Source organism: Myotis myotis, unplaced genomic scaffold, assembly GCF_014108235.1.
Source record: "Myotis myotis isolate mMyoMyo1 unplaced genomic scaffold, mMyoMyo1.p scaffold_m19_p_4, whole genome shotgun sequence".
Classification (NCBI taxonomy): domain Eukaryota; kingdom Metazoa; phylum Chordata; class Mammalia; order Chiroptera; family Vespertilionidae; genus Myotis; species Myotis myotis.
The window spans coordinates 8,662,915-8,672,127 of NW_023416346.1; positions in this window are offsets into that span (position 1 = coordinate 8,662,915).

Consider the following 9,213-nt stretch of genomic DNA (forward strand, 5'->3'; position numbering starts at 1 on the left):
TATACTGATGTTTATAATTATTCCTCTTGACTTGGTGTGGTGAACACACAATACAATGAGGTATAGAATTGTACACCTGAAACCTACATAATTTTATTAACCAATGTCACCCCAATAAATTCAATAAAAAGGTTAAAAAATTATAATTATTCTTAAAAAGTGAATATATGTACTTTTATGTATATACTAGAGGCCCAGTGCACAAATTCATACATGGGTAGGGTCCCTAGGCCTGGCTGGTGATCAGGGCCGATCGGGGCCTGCCAGCCAGAGAGAGGTATGGGGCCCGGGAGGTTCTCCAGCAGCCCCGAGGAGGGAGCTGGCCCTTAGCCCCCCTGGGAAAGGGGCCATGTCCACCGCCACCCACCCCCGGTTCCCTGTCCTAGCCCGGGGCCCGAAGGCCCCAGTGGTGTTGGGAGAGGAGGCAAGGGTAGCCACCACCACAGTGGGCCCTGCTGGCCGGGGGGAGGGACAGGGTGTGGGAGGTTGGCCACTGGCCCAAGGAGGGAGCCAGCCCTCAGCTCCCTGCCCTGGGAAAGGAGCCATGTCCACCACCACCCACCCCTGGTTTCCTGTCCCAGCCCAGGGCCCAAAGGCCCTGGCAGAGTCGGGAGAGGAGGTGACGGTCACCGGGCCGGGCTCAGAAGGAACAGATGCCGGATGCCTGCCGACGCCACATTGGCGCCCTGCCACCATGCGGTTCCCCGCTTCCCCCCCGCCCCCTTCCCTCTCATAGCGACTGGCTGACTCATCTTTCTGGTTGTTCGGTTGTAAAGGTTGCTTAGGCTTTTATATATATAGATATTCTATTTTACCATTAAAATGTTTTTATAAGAAAAAAAATGTTTTTATAAGTACATACATTTCAGGACATATTTGTAAAGAAAATAGTACAAAAGCAAAGTGCAATAGAGTATCTGCAGTTTGTTATCTTTTGTGTAAGAAAGAAGTAGAAATTAAAAATATTTATGTTTGTTTGTGCAATAAGAAACACAGTATGGGTAAACTAGAAATGAGTGGGATTTACTACCTACAGGGGATGCGGGGGAAGGTTTAGAGAATGAGAATGGGGTACAGGGGGTGGCCAAGTGACACTTCTCTGGGTATAATTTTTATATAGTTTTGACTTTTAAAATCATGTTGATGTTTTACATAATCAATCAACAAGGATGGAGAAAGAACTAAATGGAATACAAACAAAATAAATGAGCCTATTTTAAATGAATAACATTACACTGAAGGGGAAAAGCAAAAAGAACAGTAAACAAATATTAAAACCCTAGTTAGTACCTTTATTTTTCACAATGGTATGGGCTGGCAGTTCTGAAACTACTGAATGCATATCCCAGTATTGAACAAATAAGTTAATATATTGTGGATAATGATAATCTGGTTTCTCACTGTCAGAGAAGGGAAAAGGGGAAGGCTAGAATGGACCTTGTGGTTTGGGATTAGAATTGGAGTACCAGTATGAACTCATTTTTAAGATGATACAGAGTTTAAGTAGATGATAGATAGATAGATAGATAGATAGATAGATAGATAGATAGATAGATAATGTGTGTATATGTATATGTAGAAATGCATATAAACTTTGTTCACTGAGATGGCCTAGAAGCAATGACCTCCTGGTTGCAGAAGTTGAGCACACCTAGTGCCTATATCTTGGTATCTCTACCAAGAGGAACCAAGGCTGGATTCTTAGAGAAATGGCTGATTCCAGAGCTGGGACAGGAAAAGTACAAGATGAACCTGGAATACCTCACTGTTCCAGAAAGTAAGGAAGTACTCAAAGAACAGTGGGCCTATGAAAAGGACACAAAAGCGAGCTTGAAAGATTCCCCTTGTCAAATTCTGGGACAATTTTGGCATCAAAATAATGAATATAGCAGTTTATAACCCATTAAATAAAGTAAGAATCCACAAACCCACATGACAAAACTAAATATATGAATGAATAAATGAAGGAGAAGAGAACGCTCTTCTTTATTGTAGATGAAGTAATGTAGAAGGAATAATGGGATTAGAAAATCACCATTTGGCAACCACCAAAAGAATAATTGCTTCAGTCAAGTGCAGTGGGATTGGGCGAGAGAGAGGGCAAGCCATGGCTTGTTATTCCACACACTTCTGTGTCGTTCAGGCATCTCACAATATGCATGCTTTCATGCATTACTTGTGTAATTAAAAATATGTTTATTCTTTTGACATGCTGAGGGACAAGTGTTTGTCACTGTCAGTGCTCACTGCAAGATAGTGGGAGATAAATAACTTGCACTGAAGCGACACCCAGGAGCACTGTCTCCTGAGAGGCAGAGATAAGAGCAGCAGCCCTAATTAACTGTAATACCGAAAAACACACTAGAACATGGTGATAAGTGGAATTGCTCTTGCCTGAGTACCTTAGCACAGTGCTGGGAACATAATAAGCACTCGATAGAGGCTTGCAGAAAGTGTAAAACAGTATATCCAGCCCACTAACTCTGAGTAAGAAAGGGGAAATGCAAAGTATAAGTATTATGTAAAAGTATATATAGCCCTAGCCGGTTTTGCTCAATGGATAGAGCGCCGGCCTGCAGACACAAGAGTCCCAGGTTCAATTCTGGTCAAAGACACATACCTCTGTTGTAGGCTCTTCCCCGGCCCGGGCCCTCGTTGGGGTTCGTGCAGGAGGCAGCCAATTGATGTGAGAGACACATTGATATTTCTCTCTCTAAAAAGCAATGGAAACATATGCTCAGGTGAGGATTTTAAAAAACTAAAAACAAAACAAACAAAAAAGCATGAGTTCATAATGACACTAAGAACAAGAATAACCTCATTTGAAATTTTGGACCCATAGGGCATCAATTTCATCCTCTAATATTGGCATTTGTAATGACAGCATTACATCTTTATCTTGTCCTTCCTGTATGAACTGTATTTTGGGTAGCCTGAATTGATGAAGGAAAGTTTTTACTTATATAAGAATGTTGGTTAATAAATGTGGGAAAGTGATAAGATTTCAGAAAAATTACCACTTTGCAAGTCCTAATAAAATAACTGGTTCAGGCAATAATCATCAATAGATGAAAGGTGTATGGAGAAATTTTCCATGAAGGGATCAAGAGATTACCACCCACTGACGAATCTTAACATCATTAAAAACAGAACCAGAAGATATTATATGCTTCCTGGTGTGATGAAATAGGAATGTCACAGCACCACCTATGAAGTGTTCTTGCAAAATACATGCATACATACATACATACACATACACACACATAAATAAATACATACATAAATAACCTGAATGCAATAGAGTCCTCAGCACTAACTTCCTTATCCAGGAAAGATGGGGAGTAAAGAACATGTTAAATGATACCACAAGGGAGCAAACAGACAAATTCAGGAGATGAGTTCTTCTAAAGCGTAACTGCAACAAGTCAAGGGCATGCCACAAAAACTGAGAGGAGAGGACCTGCTCTAGATTAAGGGACCCTTAACAGACATCAAACCATGTAGTGTGTTCTGATTAGAACAAGCCCACTTGTTCTAATGTGTATATATAAATGTCTAAAAAAGACATTTGATTATGAGGACAATTGGGTAATTGTGGACTTGCTTATTATTAAACATTACCAAGGACATTATTAGACATACTAATGCTTAAGTGTAATGGCATAGTGGTTTTATTAAATTATGCCTTTTTAAGAAATTCATGTTTAAGTATATAGGAATGCAATATGGTAACTGCGATTTGCTTTGAAATACTGCAACAAAAGGAAAAATGGAATAGATGAAACAAATATGGTAGAATCTTATTTCTTGTTCAATCATGGTGGTGGTAGGTATGTATGTTCATGCTACTCCTCTCTGCTCTGTGTGTTTGAAATGTTCATCATAAAAAAAAATTAGTTTGTTGAGAGAATGAAAGGGGGCCCTGACTAAGAAAAATTCCAGAATAAGTTGGAAATTTTTCAAGCATTTTTATTCAAGCTCAAGGTAAAAGCCTTGTTTAGATTCAGTAACTAGGACAGTTAAACATGGGTGAGAAGTGTACCAAACATTCCCAGCTGTTTAGACACCAATCTGGGACATTCGTTATGATCAAAATGTAGTCTTTTGTTTTTTTAAAATAAAAGAATCTTTAATCTACGAGCTTCTGGATATTGTTAATATCTATCTCTTGAGCTTGTAACAGCAGGGAATTGTACCCCCCCCACCCCCACCCCGCCATCTTTTGACATGGTTTCTGTAAATGCTGACTGTGAGTAATACGTAGCTTGTAGATAAACAGCATTTTGTATAAGAATCCTAGGAACTAACTTTAGAAAATATAGACTCTGACCTTCAGTCATCCCAGCTCTAGGGGAATTGCTGACCTTCAAGCATAGAACCAGAATGGCGAAGACCAGGATGATGCACAGCAGACCATCACTTGACCAGTTTTGAGATCCTTATCAGAATGGATTGTGCTGGCCTGCACGTAGAGAACTCTTCAACACCTTCCCCTTGATTTCTTTGTTCTGCTTTCCCTCTCCTTTCTTACAAAATCCTCTGCCTGCACTGAGATGTGGAGAGGGGCTTTTCAACAAGAGTTCCCCATCTCCTCAGGTAACAAACACTTGAATAAATCTCTTTCCTTTTTCTCTAGCATCTGTCTCATGAGTTTGGTTTTTACGGTGGCAGGCAGCTGAACTTGGGTTCCAGTTACAAGCTGAACAGTGGTTACATGGGTTTATAGTTTATAACTATTTGTTAATCTGCATGTATAAATCTTATGCACATTTCTGTCTGTATATTACATTTCACACTTGAAAATGTTATTTTTTTAAAAGCCGAATTGAATGCTAAAACATGGCACTCTTTCTCCCACTTCAATGCAACCTGGACTGGTTAAATAGAACACAGCAGCCCCACAAAGGTGGTGCAGTACTGTCATTTCAGAGAAAGAAACAGTAAGAAATAAGAAACTTTTAAAATCCTCTCAAATGGGCTTATCTCCCCCCTGTACAGGCGGGTAAATAGAGGGGCAGAGGCAAAAGAGAACCAAGGATTTCCCATTCCTAGAAAGTTGGAGTTGCTTCAAAATAAGGGGCTGTGGCTACAAATGCATGACTCAGTTTCCCCTCTCTTCTCCCGCTATAGCTCTGCCTATTAGTTCCTATGCGCTTATCTCATAGAGACAAGCCTTTTTGGAGAACCCTCTCTTCCCCCTGCCAAGGGAAGAAGGTTGCTTCAGGGTGGAGGGTAGGGTGACGGGCTTGAGTCTAGCTGGCCTCTGCTGCCCTCCTTTCCTCATTGCTATTCCTTGCCATTCCAAGGATCTCACCAGAACAATCCTTTCTCCCAAGGGCTTTAGAAAGACGTGGGTTGGAAGCTAACTGAGGGTAAAACCAAGATAGCAGGAGTCTCAAAGATAGAAAAATATTACTATCTTTGAGAGAAAGTCTGAGATCTTTAGCCTGTCATTCTGGGTCTGGCCTGTACCGGAGGAGCATGCCTCACCCAGACCACAACAAATTGCCAGAAACATCTGGCTTTCTGGAACCCTCACCCCACCCCCAGGCTTTTGTATGAGCTGTTTCACTCACGTAGGCATCATTTTTATTTAATCAAGATGTGCATGGTACTCATTATATGGCTTGACATTATTATGAACACTTGACAAAAATTACCTCAGATATCCTCACAGCTCTATACTGTAAGCACTATTATGACCTCATTTAATAGAGAAGGAACTTGAAAGGAAAGGAGAGGAAGAGGCATGGATTCAAAACCAAAGCAGCCTGGAGCCAGAGTCCATGTTCTTAACCGCTACACTGTATTGCCTCTTAAACATCTTCTAATTCACTTCCACTTCCCCCTACCTCTGCCCACACGACCCCTGACATCCCTAAGCTCCCACAGCTCCCAGTTGCCATTTTTGCCTCCCGTTATGATGAAACAATCTGACTGCTTATTTGACTTTTTCATTAAAAAAAATTTTTTTCTTGCAGTATAATACACATAAAGAAAAGTACGCCAGGCCTAAGCGCACAGCTCCCAATGAATTCTTGCTCAGTAACCACCCATGTAATCACCTCAGAAATCAAGAAACAGAACATTTCCAGCATTCTGGAAAGTCTCCTGGACCTCCTACTCAGGCGCCAAAGACAATTCCGATGTCTATCACCCTAGATTAGTTTTACCTGGTTTAGAACTTTATCTCAGTGGAACTATATAGTATGTCCTCTTCTATGTCTGGTTTATCTTGCTGAGTGCAATGTTTATGGAATTCATCCTTATGCTTGTATGTAGTTGCGAGTCATTTCTTCTAGTCAATGTATAGTATTCCACTGTGCGCCTATGCCACAATTTAGCATTTTTCTGTTTATAGCATTTGGGTTGTTTCCAGTTTGGACTATTACAAATAATGCTTTTATGAACATTATTGCATATGTTTTGATAAACGTAAGTTTTTCTGTTGGGCATATACCTAGGAGTAGGACTGCTGGGTTATGAGGCGTGTATATGGTCACCTTTAGTAGATATAGCTAAACAGCTTCCAAAGGGTTATATCAATTTATACTCTCATCAGCATTGTATGAGAATTCCAGCCACTCCACATTCTCACCAACATTCAGTATTGTCTTTTTCTTTTTAGTCACTCTAGTGAGTGTGATTTTATATTATATTTCATTGCCTACAAATGAAGTTGCATGTTTATATCTTCCTTTCTAATCATTATGTCTTTTACTTATTTTTCTTGCTTTAGAGCACTAGCCAGGACTTCCAGTATAATTTGAAGAAAAGTCATTATAGTGGGCATCCTGGCCTCATTTCCAATCTTAAATGAAAAGTGTTCAAGATTTCCCCACTAGATATGTATTTGCTACAGGTTTTTTGTAGGTAATGTATGTTAAATTCAGGAATTTCCCATATATTTATTGCAAATTTAAGTTTGCTAAGTTTTTTGTCATGGTGAGTTTTTTGCACCTGTTGAAATGATCGTATAATTTTTCTCCAATACCCTGAAAAATTTTGTGCAAAATTAGAAAATTGGTGTTATCTTTTTCTTTAAATATTTTGTAGAGTGCACCATTGACAGCCTCTGGAGGTTTCTTCGTGGAAAGCTTTTTACTTACAAATTCAATAACTTAATAGTTATAGGACTGTTCTGATTTAAATTTTTTCTTATGTTTTAGTAAATTGCATTCTCCCCATTTTATCAAAATTTTCAAAATTGAAGGTATAAAGTTCTTCATAATACTTTCTTAATATATTTTAATGTATCTGTGACCTGTATTGTAGTACCCCCTGTAGTGTTCCTCATACTAGTTATGTGTCTGGATCAGTCTCAGGGATTTATCATTTTTTCTTTTTTTTTTTTCAAAGAAAAACTTTAAGCTTTGTTGAGTCTCTCTGCTATAGTTCTGTTTTTTTTTATTTCATTGATTTCTGTTCTTATCTCTGTTGTTTTTTCTCCTCTACTTTCTTTAAGTTTAATTTGTTGTTTCTAACTTCTTGAGATGGATTTTCATATGAAAAATAATATATAGCCTGGCCAGTGTGGTTCAGTGGGTTGAGCATCGTCCTATGGACCTAGAGGTTCTCTGTTTGATTCCTGGTCAGGGCACATGACTGGGTTGCAGGCTCAATCCCCAGTAGGGGGCATGCATGAGGCAGCCAATCACTGATTCTCTCTCGTTGATGTTTCTATCTCTCCTTCTCCCTTCCTCTCTATCTAAAAATCGATAAAAACATATATTTTTTAAAAATAATAATATATAAGTGTAAGGCTATAAATGTCTCTCTAAGCATGGCCTGAGGAGTATCCACAGGATTTCAGATGTAATCTTTTTATTAACTGCCAATTCAAAATAAATTTTAGCCCTGGCCGGTTTTGCTCAGTGGATAGAGCGTCGGCCTGCGGACTGAAGGGTCCCAGGTTCGATTCCGGTCAAGGGCATGTACCTTGGTTGTGGACACATCCCCAGTAGGGGGTGTGCAGGAGGCAGCTGATCGATGTTTCTCTCTCATCGATGTTTCTAACTCTCCCTCTCCCTTCCTCTCTGTAAAAAAGTCAATAAAATATATATTTTTTAAAAATAAATAAATAAATTTTAATTTCCATTGTGAATTTATCTTTGACTCATGGGCTTTCCTCCCTCTTCAAAGTATGGTATCCAAACTTCAGTGGACATAAAAGCTACTACCTGAGGACCTTGTCAAAATAGGGTTTCATCCCAAACCTCCTAGGTTAGTACTTCTGGGAGGTAGGCCTGGGGATCCACATTCACAAGCTCTCCAAGGGATTTAGACACAGTTGGGCTGCAGGACCACAGTTGGGTAGCAAAGCAAGGGTTTCCTGAGGGCAGAGAGCAAGACTGATTCACCCAAAATTGTCAGTAGCCACCCCTGGGCCTAGCATAAAGCATGTTTAAAAAGTGGGTGAACCAATGGGTTGGGGGAGAAAGGAAGTAAAATTGCTTATATTGAGAGAATTGGGATTCTTGAAAGCTATAAATTAGGGAATCCACTATGGCATCATTTGGTCCCAATTTAGTCCATTCAGCACAGAAATATTTTTTTGTCTTCCAATCTCTGCCAACCAGGCTGTCTCTTCACCTGTCCCGTTCTGCTGTCCTGGAACATGGACTTAAGTATGGCTGCCTGCCAGTCTAGCAGCCCCAAGAAGGTAAGGGTGGTACCGGAGATTTCCTGAGAGGGGTTGTTCAGAGCTGGGCAGCATTCCCTGCCCTTCCCACCCCCACCCCAACCCCCAGCCCACCTCTAGGTCTTGGCTGGGAAAATGCCCATAGAATCCATTCTAAATAAGGTTATCTACCCCACCTCTCAGAGCTCTAAGCATCCCTCCCATCCCCAAGCCTTTGCAAAACTTCCACAGGACCTTTCTGCCCCTCCCCAACCTCAGAGCCCCCACCCTTGTCCCCTCTGCACTTGTAGCCCCTGTGAGTTCCTCTCTCAGCAGCCTTTTGGCCACCTCTCCCCACCTCCACGCATGCCTCTCTCGAGCATCTCAGAAAAGCCCGAGTCTGACTTCCCCAGCCAGCTATTGTCCTGGCAGCACAGCCGCCACGCCAGCATCCCCACCCAGTCGGCCAGCCAGCCAGCCGGCTGCTCCCGGCCTCCCCAGCCCCCCGCCCCGCCCCAGGGAGGACCAGGCTGGCGGCTGGGAGTCTCCCTGCCGGCTCAGCCTCCCTCCTTCCCTCCTTCTCTCTCCTTGCC